At 37.7% G+C, this 17,566-nt stretch overlaps 1 protein-coding gene across 34 annotated transcripts in view; it reads left to right on the top strand.

Annotated features, from left to right (window-relative positions):
• Window positions 1–17,566, top strand: part of HELZ (helicase with zinc finger) — a 177,060-nt gene that overhangs the window by 11,237 nt on the left and 148,257 nt on the right. For 2 of the 34 annotated variants that reach the window (XM_070560219.1, XM_070560213.1), the window contains exon 1: window positions 4,585–4,691. The exons of 31 other annotated variants lie outside the window; for them this stretch is intronic. The gene's annotated coding sequence lies outside the window, so the exon portion shown is untranslated. Of the gene's footprint in view, window positions 1–4,579; window positions 4,692–17,566 lie in introns of those variants that run through there. One more of the 34 variants, XM_070560239.1, reaches the window with a different exon arrangement.

Raw genomic sequence — 17,566 nt, 5'->3', positions numbered from 1 at the left:
TTTACAGTTCAGTGTCATTCATGTTGTGAAACTGTCACTGCCAGCCATCTCCAGAGCGTTTTCATCTTCCCAAACTGAAACTCTGTACCCATTGAACACTGACTTTCCATTCCCCACTCCCTCAAGCGCCGGCAGTCACCATTTGACTTGCTGTCTTCATGAATTTGACTCCTCTAGGTACCTTCGTGTAAGTGCAGTCACACAGTGTTTGTCCTTTTGTGTCTGGCTTATTTAACATAATGTCTTCAAGGTTTATCTGTGTCATAACGTGTGTCAGAATTTCCTCCTTTTTAAGGCTAAATAATGTGCCATTGTATGTAAATACTACATTCTTTTTAATCCATTCATCTGTTGATAGACACTTGGGTTGCTTCCATCTTTTGGCTATTGTGAATAATGTTGCTATGAATGTAGGTGTACAAATATGTTTGAGTCCCCGCATTCAGTTCTTTTGGGAAATACCCAGAATTGGAATTGTTGGATCATATGGTAATTCTGTTTAATTTTTTTTAGGAATCACCATACTGTTTTCTACAGCAGTAGCACCATTTTATGTCCCACCAGCGATACACAAGGGAGCCATTTTCTCCACACCCTTGCCAACACTTATTTTCTGATTTTTGATAGTAGCTATCCTAATGGGTGTGAAGTAATAACATATACTCATTTTAAAGGCGTTTTATGTAGAATAATAGAATTTCAGGACTAGAAATGATATTAAAGATTTCTAATTCAATTAGCAGTAGATAGCAAAGAGTGTTCTCCTATGCTTTAGCATTTTGACTTCTTTCTCAACTGGTGAAAGGTATTTTGGGCAGATGTATCTATGCTGGATCTTAGGCTCAGGATGAGCTAGGCCTGCGCTAAAGTACATGAAATACAGCTTTATGGAGAGATCTGCTCTTCTATTCTGCCAGTGACCCTATTTCTCACACTGCTTTACAACCTCCAACTGTGTCTTCTGGGTTATTTAGTCTTCTTTCCAGCTTCTTTAAGGGATAAGATAATTGTATTCGAACACAGGCATACCTGGGAGATATTGCAGGTTCAGTTCCAGACTGCCACAACAAAGTGAATATCGCAGTAAAGTGGGTCACATGAATTATTTTGTTTCCTAGTGCATATAAAAGTTATGTTTACACTATACTGTAGTCTCTTAAGTGTGCAATAGCATTATGTCTGAAAAAAAACAATGTATATACCTTAATTAAAAAATACTTTATTGCTAAAAAATGCTAACCATCATCTGAGCCTTTAGCAAATGGTAATCTTTTTGCTGGTGTAGGGTCTTGTCTTGGTGTTGATGGTTGCTGTTTGATGAGGGTGGTGGTTGCTGAAGGTTGGGGTGGCTGTGGCTGTCTCTTGAAATAAGACAACAATGAAGTTTGCTGCATTGGTTACCTCTTCCTTTCCAGAGCGATTTCTCTGTAGCACGTGATGCTGTTTGATGGCATTTTACCCATGGGAGAACTTCCTTCAAAAGCTGAGTCAATCCTCTCAAACCCTGCTGCTGCTTTATCAGTTATCAGCTAAGTTTATGTAATACTCTGAATCCTTTGTTGGCATTTCCACAGTCTTCACAGCATCTTCATCAGGAGTAGATTCCATCTCAAGAAACCACTTTCTTTGCTCATCCATCAGAAGCAACCCTGCATCTGTTAAAGTTTTATCATGAGATTGCGACAGTTCCGTCACCTCTTCAGACTCCACTTCTAATTCTGGTTCTCTTGCTATTTCTACCACATCTGTGGTTACTTCCTCCACTGAAGTGTCTTGAACCCCTCACAGTTATCCATAAGGGTTGGAATCAGCTTCTTCCCGACTCCTGTTTATGTTGATCTTTTGACCTCTTCCCATGAATGTTCTTAATGGCATCTGGAATGGTGAATCCTTTCCAGAAGGTTTTCAGTTTACTTGGCTCAGACCCATCGGAGGAACCGCTGTCTGTCGCAGCGACAGCCTTAGAAGATGCATGTCTTCAATAAGAAGACTTGAAAGTTGAAATGACTCCTTGATCCATGGGCTTCATAATGGATATCGTGTTAGCAGGCATGAAAACAACATTAATCTTGTTGTGCGTCTCCATCCGAGCTCTTGGGTGACCAAGTGCATTGTCAATGAGCAGTCGTATTTTGAAAGGAATCTTTTTTTCTGAGCAGTAGGTCTCAACAGTGGGCTTGAAATATTCAGTAAACCATGTTGTAAACAGATGTGCTGTCATCCAGGCTTTCTTGTTCCATTTATAGAGCACAGGCAGAGTAGATTTAGCATAATTTTTAAGGGCCCTGGGATTTTCAGAATGGTAAATGAGCATTGGCTTCAACTTAAAGTTACCAGCTGCATTAGTCCCTAAAACAAGAGTCAGTCGCTCCTTTGAAGCTTGGAAGCCAGGCATTGACTTCTCCTTTCTAGCTATGAAAGTCCTAGATGGCATCTTCTTCCAATATAAGACTGTTTCATCTACACTGAAAATCTCTTGTTTAGTGTGGCCACCTTCATTAAATACCTTACCTTGATCTTCTGGATAACTTGCTGCAGCTTCTGTGTCAGCATTTGCTACATTTCCCAGGTGCCCTCACATCTTGTGGAAGCATGTGACTAATTTGGCCAATGAAATGTGGCAGAAGAGAAGCATACAACTTCTGAACTGGCTCCTGAAATGTTCCCCCTCCCCTCATCTTCCGTGCTCTCCGCTCATCAATGGTAGATGCATGCACAGGTCTAAGGAAGGGCTCTGAAGAGGCCCTAGAGAACGCTGAAGACACTAAAAGGAAGGAGCTCGTATCTCTGAGTTTCTGCCTATAGGAGAGCCTCCCCATCCCACCCCCAGCAAGCTGTGATATAATCAAGAAATAAACTCTTACTGTGCTAAAGCACTGAGATCAGACAAACTCAAACTGAGGGACCAGGACTCTTCAAAATTGTCATAAAAACAAGCAAATTCTAAAACACTGTCATAGCCCAGAGGACATGACAACTAGATTCAATGTGGATCGTAAACAGATCTTTGAAGAGAAAAAGGGCTTTAGTGGAAAAACGGGAAATCCAAATAAAACCTGGAAATTACTTAATACTAATATTCCAATGATGGTTTCTTAAATTTGACAAATGTACCACAGAAATGTAAGATATTAACAACAGGGGAAACTGGGTGACGAGTATATGGGAACTCTGACCTACATTTACAACTTTCTCTAAACCTAAAATTATTCCAAAATTAAAAGTCCATTAAAAAATTAACAGTGTATATCCCTGAGTGGTAGACTACAGATGTGGTTTTTATTCATCTGCATTTTCTAATTTTTCAACAAGCAATATGCTTCATTGTCATGAAAAACAAAGAGTGGAGGGGGTAACTATTCTAGATTAAAAGAAACTAAAGAAATATAATAACATAAAGAAATAAAACACATTTTGCAGACAAATGGGGAAATTTATAAATGGACTTGATATTTGATAATATAACCATTAGTATTATTGAATTATTTTCTTAGGTGTGATAATGATATTATGCTCATGAAGAAAAATGTTGTCATTCTTAGGAGATAAATGTTGAAGTATGGATGAAGTGCCATCCAAGATGTCTACCACTTACTTTCACTTGGCTCAGAAAAAAAACTCTATCTATTTAGACAGAAAGGAGGCAAATTATGGCAAGATGCTAACACCTGGGTGTTGATCATACTATTCTTTCAACTTTGCTACAGGTCTAAAGATTTTCATAATACAGTCCCCCTTATCTGCAGTTTTGCTTTCTGCGGTTTCAGTTACCCACTGTCAACCATGGTTTGACAATATTAAATGGAAATTCCAGAAATAAACAATTCATAAGTTTTAAATTGCACACCATTCTAAGTAGGATGATGAAATCTCAAACCTTCCCGCTCCTTCCCACCGGGACGTGAATCATCCCTTTGTCCAGTGGATGCACGTTGTATACACTACCCGCCCATTAGTCACTTAGTTCCCGTCTGGGTTATCAGATGACTGTCGCAGAATCACAGTGCTTGTGTTCAAGTAACTCTTACTTTACTTAATAATGGTCCCAAAGCCAACTTTTTTTGTTATTATTGTTAATCTCTTACTGTGCCTAATTTATAAATTAAACTTCATCATAGGTATGTATGTATAGGAAAAAACAATAATATAAAGAGTTCAGTACTGTCTGTGATTTCAGGCATCCACTGGGGGTCTTGGAACATATCCACCACAGATAAGAGTGGGGGACCACTGTATAAATTAAACTAATAGTTTAATTTAACTTAAAAAAGTAATTCAAAACCCAAACTAATCCAGAAATTATAATTTTCTCTTAAATATAAAATATATTCTAATTTTATGTACTACTTATCTTTTCCAAATGAAAAAAAATAATCAAAAAGGAGTGACTTATTTCACATAAGAAATTATAGCTAACATTCAGGAGTAATACTTAGGTTTCCTTCAAACTGATATTGAATATAGTATTTTTAATCAGCTGAGTAGTTTATACTGATCTTGGGCTCATTAATTTCTAATTTATCTAGTTTTTTAAAATAAATATGTTTACAGGCATATCTGATTTTATTGTGCTTCGCAGATACTGCATTTTTTACCAATTAAAGGTTTGTGGCAACCCTGCATCGAGCAAGTCTCTGGGCACCATTTTTCCAACAGGATCTGCTCACTTCATGTCTCTGTGTCACATTTTGGTAATTCTCAGAATATTTCAAACTTTTTCATTATTATTATATTTGTTATAGTGATCTGTGATCAGTGATCTTTTTTTTTAAAGAAGGATTTATTTATTTATTTTTTCTGCTTTTTCTCCCCAAATCCCCCCAGTACATAGTTGTATGTTTTAGTTGTGGGTCCTTCTAGCTGTGGCATGTGGGATGCTGCCTCAGCTTGGCCTAATGAGTGGTACCATGTCTGCGCCCAGGATCTGAACCAGCAAAAACCCGGGCCGCCAAAGCGGAGCGTGCGAACTTAACCACTTGGCCACAGAGCTGGCCCCTAAAGATTTTATTTTATTATTTTTTATTTTTGCTTCTCCTCCCCAAAGCCCCCCAGTATATAGTTGTATATTTTATCTGTGGGTCCTTCTAGTTGTGGCATGTGGGATGCCGCCTCAGCATGGCTTGATGAGTGGTGCTAGGTCCACACCCAGGATCTGAACTGGCGAAACCCCGGGCCACCAAAGCAGAGCTCGCGAATTTAACCACCTGGCGGCTTGGCCGCCCCCAGTACCATATTGTTTTGATTACTATACCATTGTAGTATATCTTGAAGCTGGGGATTGTGATGCCTTCAGCTTGATTCACTTTTCTCAGGATTGCTTTGGCTGTTTGGGGTCTTTTGTTCTTCCATGTTCTGAGTTTTAAACAGCTGATTTGAAAATGTAGTTTTAGAACATAGACTGTTGGTAAATTGAAGACGGACTTTAAGAGGATGATGATGGTAGTAGTGGTGGTACAACCCTTTTGTTTTAACTATGCAGTTGGCTCTTTTAGATTGATTTATGTTTTATTTTAAAAGCTCAACTGTTTTGGATTATGATGTGTTTTCAAGTCTCCACAGATAATCTGGAAGGGAAAATGAAGAAATACAAAGAATAGAAAATGTTTTATAATAACATTTTCTTGGCAAACAGCAACCTTTTCTAGATGTCAGTCTTTTAATATAATTTGCTTGCTTCGTAAATATGGGTTTTTTGTTTCTTCATGTCATTATTGATTAGTAAGCATGTTAAATGATTTGGGAGTAGGCTCAAACTCTTCAAGAAATAATTTAGCATTATTGAAAACTAAGAAGGCTATCTCCAGAATTGCTGACAGTTCTGAAAAATGGGTCAGGAAAAATCAAAGTAGTAGATGGAAAAAAAAATTCTCAATTTTAGCTGTTGATATAACTTTTTTTAAAATTTAATTTTTCTTGTTTTTATCATTTTAGTAAATAAACAGATAGTAGAAAGTACACTAGGATTTTTTAAAAATGTATTTAAAACATCTTACTTTGCTATATTGAATTCCATTCATTCTGGAATTTAGGAGAATTTACGTCTTTATGAACGAGATTATTCAAAGCAGAATATGATTGATGATCTTAGTTTGTAGTTTTCTTCTCAGTAGGCTTATTCTCTCTTCTAATGCTTCTTGCATATTTAGTGATTTTATAAGCGTTTTAGAGAAAAATGCAAGTGGGACTGAATATTAAGCATAGTACAATAAATAAAACTTTTTTACTTTGTAGAATATTTTGTCTGTACCTCCTCTAGAACCATCACAGATTCCAATTTTGGATAAAAGCAGATATATTTAAAGATAACGTGACATTCTTCTTTATGAATTCACATTCTAATGAGAACTGAATTTGGTACAGGATAGTTTTTGGAATGCTTGGCATTTCAGTTATGTTAGGTCATCTCTTTGGGAAATTCAATTAAAATATTTATTGAATGGTTTTAGTGAATTGAAAGGTTGTCATGGGGATATAAATGATATAAAATATGACTCCTATTTATAAGATAATTGTGTTGGGCAGATAAGGCATCTTGCATGATATATTTAATCCAAGATAATAAATGATTAAGAAGCCAAATCATCCTACAGGAAGTAATGCTGGTTGGGAGAGTGTCATAGGGAAGTAGGCCTTGAAGTGTTCATTCAAAGCTGGGTAGGATTTAGGTCCAGAGAGAGGAGGGAAAGGACATTCAGGCTGAGAGAGGGGCATTGTCAGAGACTCAGAGGCCGACTGTCTTTGGGGCCTGTATGGGGACTGGTGGGAAAGTTAGGTTGTAGCTAGACTGTGGGTGGTCTGGGTATCTAGTAATGAGCTGGGACCTTATTTTACAGGCATTTCAGAACCACTGTGCTATCTCCAGAATAACGGTTCTTAACTTTTTTCCTCCCTGAGGAAGCATGACACACTTTTACTAGCTGCAGTGTCTCACCTCAGCCGTGCTGCCCAGTGGGGAGAAGGGGGCGTGTTCTGATAGGCTTTCCTTACTCCACCGGGCTAGGCCATATGGGTTATTTGAATAATGTGTCAATCTGGCTTTTCTTTCTTTTGTCACAATCCATTTACTTTTTAGTATAGTCTTGTTTTCAGGATAATAATTGGGTTTCCACAGGGAAAATAATCATGTATGAGGCATATTAAAGGTAAATTACTGACTTTTTAAAAAATGTAAGTCTTGGGGCCAGCCCCGTGGCCAAGTGGTTAATAACGTTTGCATACTCCGCTTTGGCGGCCCAGGGTTTCACCCGTTTGGATCCTGGGTGCGGACACGGCACCGCTCATCAGGCCATGCTGAGGTGGCATCCCACATAGCACAGCTGGAAGGACCTACAACTGGAATATACAACTATGTACTGGGGGGCTTTGGGGAGAAGAGGAGAAAAAAAAAGATTGGCAACAGATGGTAGCTCAGGTGCCAATCTTAAAAAAAAATATTGTTTCCGATTTTTTTCTGTCAGTTCTTTTTCTGTTTAAATTTTTGTTAGTTATGTAAAGAAACTTAGGTATTTTATTTGTCTTTAAGGTTTTCATGTGGTTTTATGGTTTATATAGTTTAATAATTAGAGATAATTTTGGATCTAATCAAGAACCGATTATGGACGTGAGTAATTTCTGTGAAAGTAGATAGCAGTAATGTTTAGCTCCACTCATCAGTCTTCTGAAACCTCTAGAAATGCAATCTGATTCATTCTACCCAAGTTAATTATGAGGTAGATAATTTTTTTTTTCTAATGAAGACAAATTTTATAAGACAGAGGTACAGAAATCATCTTCTGTTTAGTTTGAAGAAATTTTAGTTACTACTATTGGCTCCTGCTATTTGATCACAGTTTATTTTTGTTCTTTGAAGTCTGTCTCTAATCAATATTTAGGCCTTTTGAAATAAAGGAGGACTATGACTACATTAAGAAGAGAAGTTAATTTAAGGAAGATAACTGATTTTTTAAAAATGAGAATACATTTCATGACTCGATTTCGTGGTGGCCTGGTGGTTATTCTCACACTGTTACAGAAAGAAGTCTACAGTGGGAAGATAACGATGCTTATGAATCACCTCCGTTCTTAGCATTTCTTGCTGAAAGTGTTTTAGTCCAGGCCAGTGTGCCTACTACCTCTGTGGTACACTGTTGATTTCATTTTTCTTCCAATCTTTACTTTTGGTCTTGGATCAGTTATTTAGCTACTATGGAATTCTTCAGAAGTATCCCACATTTTGTGCCTAGTGAACTCAGTGATTGTCCTATTTGAGACATTCTTTCTGAGGCTCCATTCTTGCTTCTAAAACCTACGTGCAGGGGAAGGGAAATGTGTAGGTGTTTCATTTATTAACAAATTTACCCTTCTGTATCTATTTTCAGTTTTTAAAAACCATGTGCATTGTGACATTGAGGTTCATATTTTAACAATAATTTAAACAACTTATTAAAATGATCACATAGTAAAACTGACTTTTTTCTTTTGGTATATAGTTCTATTAATTTAACACATGAATAGTTTGTGCAGCCGTCACCACAATCAGGATACAGTATCATGACAGAACAGTATCATCACCCCAGAAAATGCCCTTCTGCTGTCCTTTCGTAGTACCCCTTCCTATTTCGTAACCCCTGCAACCATCGACCTTTTCTCCATCCCTATAGTTTGTCTTTTTGAGAATATCACACAAATGGAATCTTACAGTCTGTAAACTTTTGAAACTGGCTTCTTTTACTCTGTCTTTGAAATTCATCTAAGTTATTGCGTGTATTGAAAGTTTATTCATTTTTATTGCTGAGTAGTTTTCCATTGTCACTTGTTAAAGGACATTTCAGTTATTTCCAGTTTTTAGCAGTTATGAATAGAGCTGCTGTAAACATTTGTGTACAGAGTTTTGTGTGACCATAAGTTTTCATTTCTCTGGGGTAGCTGTCTGCGGGGAGAGGGAACTGCTGGTTCATATTATGAGTATATTTTTAACTTTATGAGAAACTGTCAATCCTTTTTCCGGAGTGGCTGTACCATTTTACATTCCTACTAGTATTATATGAGAGTTCCAGTTACTCCACATCACTGATATTACCAATATTTTAAGTTTAACCATGTGATAGTGTAATAGTATCTAATGATGGCTTTAATTTGTATTTCTCTGGTGACTAATGCCATTGAACATCTTTTCATGTGCTTATTTGCCATCATTATATTCTTTTGTTTTTTTTGAGAAAGGTTAGCCCTGAGCTAACATCTGCCGCCAATCCTCCTCTTTTTTGCCGAGGAAGACTGGCCCTGAGCTAACATCCATGCCCATCTTCCTCTACTTTATAACCATCATTATGTTCTCTTTGTGGAGTGTCTATTGAAATCTTTTGCCCAGCTTTTAATTGGATTGTTGTCTTATTGTTGAGTTTTGAGATATCTTTATATATTCAGATACAAATCTTTTTTTCAGATATTTGATTTGCAGATAGTTTTCTCTCAGCCTTTAGGTTGCTTTTTCATTCTTTTAACAGTATCTTTCAAAGAGCAAAAACATTTAATTTTAATAAAGTCCAATTTATCAAATTTTTTTCTGTTTTTGGATTGTACTAACATGGATAGATTTTAAAAAAGTTATGTTCAAAAAAGTGATGAAAGGTAACTTAGTGATAGGAATGTTCTCATAAAGTTGACTTTTGTGGAAGGTACAAATGTTATTTTATAAAAAGGTGGTGCTAATTAATATACTCCTTAGTCTTAGGACATTGGACTTTTGTTTAACCAAAGGAGATGACTGGCTTAGGTTTGTGAGGTTTTTCACACTTTTGTTTCATGATAATCGCTAATGTGGTTAACATGTATACTTTTATAATGCAGGACTTTGTAGGAAATTAGTCTTTAAGACTGTTCCAGAGCCAGCCCTGATGGCCTAGTGGTTATGCACTCTGCTTTGGTGGTGCAGGTTTGATTCCCAGGCTTGGAACCCCATGACTCGTCTGTCAGTAGCCATGCTGTGGCACTGGCTCACATAGAAGAACCAGAAGAACTTCCAACTATACACAACTATGTACTGGGGCTTTGGGTGGGGGGAGGTGGGGCTGGGAAAGAAGGGAAAAAAAGGAGGGAGACTGGCAACAGATGTTAGCTTAGGGCCAATCTTCCCCTGCCAAAACAAAAAAAGGACTGTTCCAGAGTTAAAATGGTAATATTTTACATTCACATTAGATGATTTTGGTAGTGCCTGAGTTTGAGTTTCTACTCCACTGGTACAGCATTAGAACTGGGATTGTTTCTGGGTTCAGGATCAGTGTCATGGCTAAAACCATGAGCTGCATCAGACTGACTGGATTTGAATCCTGCCTCTGTTATTTACAGTCTAACTGTGCATAAGTAACTTCACTTCTGTGCTTCCATTTCCTTATCTGTAAATGATAATGATAATAATAATATCCATCTTATGAGATCATTATGAGGATTCATTATCTGGCACACAGTAAGCATTCAATAAATAGTTCTTGTTATTATTGCTGAAGTAGCTTTATGATAAAGTTGTTTAAACCATGGTTTTAGAATTATATTTTCAAGAGGCATAATAACCAAATATTACACTAAGCCATTTCTCTCACATGCCATTTCTCTTTATACTTATTGTTATTAGTAATCAGTAACTGCAACCAATGTTATCAATAATCATGTGTATATACACTGTTTTATAAGACAATCATCAGCTCATTTGGCTTTTCACATCTTGTGAGGTACTAATCAGATATGTCTGCATCTATATCTAAATTAGCTGCAACTGCCTTGAATATAGCTAAACTAGCTTAAGCTAGAAAGAAATTCTTGACTCACCTAACTGCAAAGTCTAGGCAGGCTCTGGATTCGGGGGCTCAAGTGATGTCATCAGGACTCAGTTTCTCCCTGTGAATCAACTCTGCCTTTTCTTGTATAGACTTCAGTTGTAGGCACTACATATTAGAAAAATGGCTGCAGCATATTCAACCCCCATAGCCCTCAGATTTTGGATTCAGCAGGAACGAGTCCCTGTCTTTTTCCCAGAAGCCTCAGCAAAAGTCTCATGATGTCCAGTGATGTCTCATTGGCTCTTAAGAGGTCGCATGTCTTACCCTGAACCAATCAGTGTGTTTGAGGCTCTGCGACTGGATTGGCCAGTTCTGGTCACATGACACCTTTGGATCCCTGGTGGGGTCGGCTCTTCAGGAAGCACGCGGACTGAAGGTGTGGGTGAGGTGAATTCTCAAAAGGAAACTGGGCCTTTATTACCAGGAAAAGGAATAGACACCCAGTGGCCAAACAACCTATGAGATATTAGTTTCTTTTTATAGGTCAGCAACAGATCACTGGAGTTGATGGATTTGGATTAGAATCTTGGTTTCTGATTCCAAGTTTTTTGCCTATAAAATTACATTCTCCAAGTCCATGTTCCCCACAGGGGTGGGAGTTTGCAGAAAGTTACAGTGTTTTATATTCTTTTGGTGAAATTTGGATAATTTTTAACGAGAAGAGAAAGAATCAAGGCAGATAAGGGTGGACCTCACCATGGGCAGATGTGGTGCTTCTTGCTACGCTGGTGTTAGTCATGTGACTCAGCTCCAGTGACTTCCATTCCCTGGGCCTTTCTGTCCTGTGGGAGAGGCTCTTAGAGACTCAGCTTGGTCAGTGTCTACCCTTGGATCAGGCTCTTCTGGCCAGGCAGCAGGATCATAGCTATAGATGTATCTGTGTATCCAGACAATAGTGGCAGCTGCCCGGTGAGGTGTATCTGGGAACTGGCCTCTTAGAGGAGAAGTTGTTTTAGATTTCTTGCTGTTTTTTCTACAGTCCATTTTAGCATGGCCTGAAACATTGTCTCACTTTGACTTTGGCAGTTTTTGTTTTATGTTTGAGAAACCACTTTATCTTCAGCAGGAATATGTATAGCAAGGTCACGCTGTTTTCTGAAAACCCAAAGAAAACAGTTGAACAGGGACCTGCCTTGTACTGAGATCCACACTACAGCAAAGTACCCCTCTAATGAGGTTCAGGTAGGTCTTAGTTAGAAACTAATTATCAGGATCTGATTAACAAAGGTAATTTTGGTAGAAACCTTCACATCCACTTCTGAGGTAGGCACCTGAGCCCAATGTATCAGAGCTGTTAACTCTCTAAATTCAATCATTTCCCCCCAAAGCTCCTGAAGTTGATAGTTCTGCCCTTAATCTTTACTTATATATTAATGTTGTTGAGATCTCCCTAGCAAACATTTTTGGTGACTGACATTGACACTGGTCTTTGTGATCTCCCTGTGTAGTCAGTTTTAGAGGTTAGCTTGTCTTTATCAGTGACATACAAATGCATTATTTCTCCAATGGCTATTCTTACATAATCATTATCAGTTTACTGAGATGGTGAAAATAATTCCTCTGTCAAGCAGGTAGAGTAGTTACATAGAGTGATATTTTATTTTCTCTAAATACAGTATTGTATGTTGAAACCAGTAAAGCAATTTCCACTTTATAAAAATGGAAAATTTGACATTTTAGGGACATAATAATAGCTAACACTTTCAAACACTTACCGTGTGCCAAGCTTTCTTTTAAGTGCTTTACGCATACTCTTTCACTTAATCCTTACAGTAACCATAGGGGGTAGGAATTAGTTGTCCTCTTGCCCTTTTAGAGGTGAGCGAGTTGGGATACTCAGGTTAAGTCACTTGCCCCAGGCCATGTGAGTGCCAGAGCTGGTGAGTTTTGAGTGCAAGTCCTCTGGCTCCGAGCCTGTGCTCTGGATCACTATGGTGCATTCTCTCCCTGGGAAATATTTTAGCTTGTACGTTACGAGTTTTTCTTTTCTTTTTGCTTCTTTTTGTAATATTTTATAGATGTGAGCTGGGAGTTTTATAGGAACAATTTGCTAATTCTAGGGCTTTTGGTATCCATGAGTTTATCCATCTACTGTTGGCTGTGCTCTGGCAAGCAAACACTGTATGCTTGTCTCTATCAGTGGTTCTCAACCAGGAGCAGTCTTACCCCACAGGGGATATTTGCTAATGTCTGGAGACATTTTTATTTTTTTAATTTTTAAATTTATTTTTAATTTTTTATTTTTTTATTGAGTTAATGATAGGTTACAATCTTGTGTGATTTCAGTTGTACATTAATGTTTGTCGTTCGTGTTGTAGGTGCACCACTTCACCCTTTGTGCCCACCCCCCACCCCACCTTTCCCCTGGTAGCCAGTAATCTGTTCTCTTTGTCCACATTTTTAAATTCCTCATATGAGTGGAGTCATACAGAGATTATCCGTCTCTAACTGGCATATTTCACTTAACATAATTCCCTCAAGGTCCATCCATGTTGTTGCAAATGGGATGATTTTGTTCTCTTTTGCAGCTGAGTAGTATTCCATTGTATATATATACCACAACTTCTTTATCCATTCATCTGTTGATGGGCACTTAGGTTGCTTCCGTGTCTTGGCTATTGTAAATAATGCTGCAATGAACATTGGGGTGCATAGGACTTTTGGAATTGCTGACTTCAAGCTCTTTGGATAGATACCCCGTAGTGGAATGGCTGGATCGTATGGTAGTTCTATTTTTAACTTTTTGAGAAATCGCCATACTGTTTTCCATAGTGGCTGCACCAGTTTGCATTCCCACCAGCAGTGTATGAGGGTTCCATTCTCTCCACAACCTCTCCAACATTTGTTACTATTAGATTTAGATATTTTTGTCATTCTAATGGGTGTAAGGTGATATCTTAGTGTAGTTTTGATTTGCATTTCCTTGATGATCAGCGATGATGAGCATCTTTTCATGTGCCTATTGGCCATCCGTATATCTTCTTTGGAGAAATGTGTGTTCATGTCTCCAGCCCATTTTTTGATTGGGTTGTTTGATTTTTTGTTGTTGAGTTGTGAGAGTTCTTTATATATTATGGATATTAAGCCTTTGTCAGATATATGACTGGCAAATATTTTTTCCCAGTTAGTGGGTTGTTTTTTTGTTTCAATCCTGTTTTCATTTGCCTTGAAGAAGCTCTTTAGTCTGATGAAGTCCCATTTGTTTATTCTTTCTGTTGTTTCCCTTCCCTGAGAAGACATGGTGTCGGAAAAGGTCCTTTTAATACTCATGTCAAAGAGTGTACTGCCTACGTTTTCTTCTAGAAGCCTTATGGTTTCAGGTCTCACCTTTAGGTCTTTGATCCATTTTGAGTTTATTTTGGTGAATGGTGAAAAAGAATGGTCAATTTTCATTCTTTTACATATGGCTTTCCAGTTTTCCCAGCACCATTTGTTGAAAAGATTTTCTTTTCTGCATTGTATGCCCTCAGCTCCTTTGTCAAAGATAAGCTGTCCATAGATGTGTGGTTTTATTTCTGGGCTTTCAATTCTGTTCCATTGATCTGTGCACCTGTTTTTGTACCATGCTGTTTTGCTTACTGTAGCTTTGTAGTAAGTTTTGAAGTCAGGGATTGTGATGCCTCCAGCTTTGTTCTTTTCTCTGGATTGCTTTAGCAATTCGGGGTCTTTTGTTGCCCCATATGAATTTTAGGATTCTTTGTTCTAATTCTGTAAAGAATGTCCTTGGGATTCTGATTGGGATAGCACTGAATCTGTAGATTGCTTTAGGTAGAACATACATTTTAACTATGTTTATTCTTCCAATCCATGTACATGGAATGTCTTTCCATCTCCTTATGTCGTCATCCAATTCTCTCAGAAAGGCCTTGTAATTTTCATTATATAGGTCCTTCACTTCCTTGGTTAAATTTACCGCGAGGTATTTTATTCTTTATGTTGCGATTGTGAATAGTATTGTGTTCTTGAGTTCTTTTTCTGTTAGTTCGTTATTAGAATATACAAATGCTACTGATTTATGCAAATTGATTTTATACCCTGCAACTTTGCTGTAGTTGTTGATTACTTCTAAGAGTTTTCCAATGGATTCTTTGGGGTTTTCTATATATAAGATCATGTCGTCTGCAAACAGCGAGAGTTTCACTTCTTCCCTCCCTATTTGGATTCCTTTTATTCCTTTTTCTTGCCTGATTGCTCTGGCCAGGACCTCCAGTACTATGTTAAATAAGAGTGGTGATAGAGGGCATCCTTGTCTCGTTCCTGTTCTCAGGAGGGATGGCGTTCAGTTTTTGCCCATTGAGTATGATGTTGGCTATGGGTTTGTCATATATGACCTTTATTATGTTGAGGTAGTTCCCTTCTATGCCCATTTTGTTCAGAGTTTTTATCATAAATGGCTGTTGGATCTTGTCGAATGCTTTCTCTGCATCTATTGAGATGATCATGTGGTTTTTATTCCTCAGTTTCTTGATGTGGTGTATCACGTTGATTGATTTGCAGATGTTGAACCATCCCTGTGTCCCTGGTATGAATCCCACTTGATCATGATGTATGATCCTTCTGATGAATTGCTGAATTCTGGTGGCCAAAGTTTTGTTTAGAATTTTTGCATCTATGTTCATCAGTGATATTGGCCTGTAGTTCTCTTTTTTCGTGGTGTCCTTGTTAGGCTTTGGTATCAGCGTGATGTTGGCCTCATAGAATGTGTTAGGAAGTGTTCCATCCTCCCTAATTTTTTGGAATAGCTTGAGAAGGATAGGTATTAAACCTCTCTGAAAGTTTGGTAGAATTCCCCAGGGAAGCCATCTGGTCCTGGGGTTTTATTCTTTGGGATGTTTTTGATTGCTGTTTCAATCTCTTTCCTTGTGATTGGTCTGTTCAAATTGTCTGCTTCTTCTTGAGTGAGCTTTGGGAGATTGTAGGAGTCCAAGAATTTATCCATTTCCTCTAGGTTATCCATTCTGTTAGCATAGAGTTTTTCGTAGTATTCTCTTATAATCTGTTGTATTTCTGCAGAGTCTGTTGTTATTTCTCCTCTTTCATTTCTGATGTTGTTTATTTGAGCTTTCTCCCTTTTTTTCTTTGTAAGTCTGGCCAGGGGTTTGTCAATTGTATTTATCTTCTCAAAGAACCAGCTCTTTGTTTCATTGATCCTTTCTACCACCTTTTTCGTTTCAATAGTGTTTATTTCTGCTCTGATTTTTATTATTTCTCTCCTTCTGCTGACTTTGGGCTTTATTTGTTCTTCTTTCTCTAGTTCAGTTAGGTGTAGTTTATGATTGCTTCTTTCGGATTTTTCTTGTTTGTTAAGATGTGCCTGTATTGCGATGAATTGTACTCTTAATACAGCTTTTGCTGTATCCCATATGAGTTGGTATGGCATGTTATCATTTTCATTTGTTTCCACGTATTCTTTGATTTCTTCTTTAATTTCTTCAATGATCCATTGCTTGTTCAGTAGTGTATTGTTTAGTCTCCACATCTTTGTGCCTTTCTCAGCTTTTTTCTTGTAATTAATTTCAAGCTTTACAGCATTATGATCAGAGAAGATGCTTGTTATTATTTCAATTTTTTTAAATTTGTAGAGGCTTGCCTTGTTTCCCAACATATGGTCTATCCTTGAGAATGTTCCATGTGCACTTGAGAAGAATGTGTATTCTGCCTTTTTAGGAAGAAGTGATCTATATACGTCTATTAAGTCCAATTCTTTTAGTTTTTCGTTTAGCTCCACTATTTCTTTGTTGATTTTCTGTCTGGATGATCTGTCCGTTGATGTGAGTGGGGTGTTGAGGTCCCCTACTGTTATTGTGTTGTTTTTAACATCTTCCTTTAGGTCTGTTAATAGTTGCTTTATGAACCTTGGTGCTCCTGTGTTGGGTGCATAGATATTTATAAGCGTTATTTCTTCTTGATGAAGTGTCCCTTTGATCGTTATATATTGTCCCTGTGTGTCTCTCTTCACCTGTCTTATTTTGAAATCCACTTTGTCTGATATAAGAATTGCAACACCTGCTTTTTTTTCCTTGCTATTAGCTTGAAGTATTGTCCTCCACCCCTTCACTCTGAGCCTGTGTTTGTCCTTGGAGCTGAGGTGTGTTTCCTGGAGGCAGCAAATTGTTGGATCTTGTTCTTTAATCCATTTTGCCACTCTGTGTCTTTTTATTGGAGAGTTCAGTCCATTTACATTGAGAGTGATTATTGATGCATGTGGACTTAAAGCTGTCAATCTGTTGCTCATTATCTGGCTCTCCTGCTTTTCTCCTCCCGTGTGCTTTATCCTACCCATTTGATACTGCAATTTCATATGCTGGGTTTCTTAGATTTTTCCTTATTTATGTTTTGTGGCTCTGTTCTGTTTTTTAGTTTAGTGACTACTCTGACGTTTGTATTTAGAATCTCGTGTATAATATAGTCTATTCTCTGGTGGTCTCTTACGTACTTGGCCTAGACTAATTTAGTCCCTTTGCTCTTCCCCTCCTAAATTATTATTTTCATTTCTTATTCCAACTTGTGTTATGAGTTTGTAGTTAGAGTGATAAAATCGTCTTTGCTTTGGTAGTTTCCTCCCCTTTATCCTAATGCTATGGTTGAATATTTGCTATCCTATTCTGGTTCTATTTATCTGTCTCCCTACTCTGTGGTTTGTGACCCCTTTCTCCCTTTTTTCTTTTTTCAGGTATGAGAGCCTTCTTGAGGATTTCTTGTAGTGAAGGACTTTTGGTTACAAATTCCCTTAACTTTTGTTTGCCTGGAAA

The sequence above is a fragment of the Equus przewalskii genome, chromosome 10, assembly GCF_037783145.1.
Source record: "Equus przewalskii isolate Varuska chromosome 10, EquPr2, whole genome shotgun sequence".
Taxonomy (NCBI): Eukaryota; Metazoa; Chordata; class Mammalia; order Perissodactyla; family Equidae; genus Equus; species Equus przewalskii.
Note: the sequence above shows the minus strand (reverse complement) of the source record. Positions and strands in the feature narration are given on the sequence as shown.